The 1,147-nt window shown below is 43.3% G+C and overlaps 1 protein-coding gene across 1 annotated transcript in view; it reads left to right on the top strand.

Moving 5' to 3' along the window:
• EGR_11092 (hypothetical protein) overlaps positions 1–1,147 on the top strand; it is a gene marked incomplete at both ends in the record, with an annotated part of 5,029 nt that overhangs the window by 3,155 nt on the left and 727 nt on the right. The gene's annotated exons all lie outside the window — the stretch shown is intronic.

Here is a 1,147-nt window from a genome sequence, read left to right as displayed (position 1 = left end):
TTCGTCTATTCACATACCCATTTATCTATTTGAGAGACCATGTTGTAGGCATCAAATTACTGCATTAATCAATTCTCTCATTCATTCATACGTTCATTCCATCGCATTCATCTTTTTGCTCCTCCATCTATCCCATTCTCTATCCAATTTGCCGGCTGACCGGCCTGTCGGCTAAATTACGGTTCAATGGACTAACTGACCGACTTGTCTTTACTTGCATTATTCAAAATGCTGGAGCCTTGCACCGGAATATCACCCCTGAGGACTGCATTCTGGTGATTGCTAGAGTTAAGTCGCTTACTGAGACATATTTAAGGTACAGTTTCTGGTGTTTTTACTTCGGCCCTGTCTTCGCAACTTGCACATTCATATTAACGGCCGCCTCTGGTTCCTGCTCTTTTTTCTCCTCATTTGGATCGGCCTCCACATCAGCCTCTACTTTCAACACCATTGTTTCCAGCCGGGCGATTGAGAGCTCAACCGTTGAATATGAAGTCACAGTGGTTGCGGACGATGTTGGGACAGAACTGAATCTTATTAGAGAGAGTGACAGGTGCTACCACTCCACCTGCTCATGCATTTCTAGCCTTTAGTCAGAGAGATCACAACGGGACTATTTCTTCGCAACTCACTGCCGATGTCATCCAGCTGTACACGACAAAATGGATAGGTCAGAACACACTCGGATAGAATGCAGTTAGCTCCAAAGTAGTTGCTAAGTAGTATGCTTGGCATGTACGCAGGAAATGAGTTGAACATGGGGAATTTTTAAGAGGACTGTGCCCAAACTATGGAATCTGGTAAAGGCAGCATGAACACTGGTGTTGCTGTAAGATGATATTCGAGGTGCGTGCAATACTAAAGAAGATGCCTCTGCCTGGGCATCACTAATGGTCTTAAATGTGCTGTTGACTTAAAAGAATAAACCTTAGGGTTTGTGCTGCTAGAAGCACAACCATACATACACCTTTAATTATGTTCACCTAATTATTATCAGTGCCTTACACATGGCTCAGCATTTGACTGGGACAGTTTTCAAATGTGCATAGACACCCCGTAGACAATCATGTTTGCATCGCCAACGAACTGATACGTGTTATGGCGTTGTGATTTTAAGTGTTTGATTGTGTTGAACATGTTCCTTCAT

This window comes from Echinococcus granulosus (assembly GCF_000524195.1).
Source record: "Echinococcus granulosus chromosome Unknown EG_S00376, whole genome shotgun sequence".
In the NCBI taxonomy this organism is placed as follows: domain Eukaryota; kingdom Metazoa; phylum Platyhelminthes; class Cestoda; order Cyclophyllidea; family Taeniidae; genus Echinococcus; species Echinococcus granulosus.
This window is presented reverse-complemented; position numbering and strand designations above follow the sequence as displayed.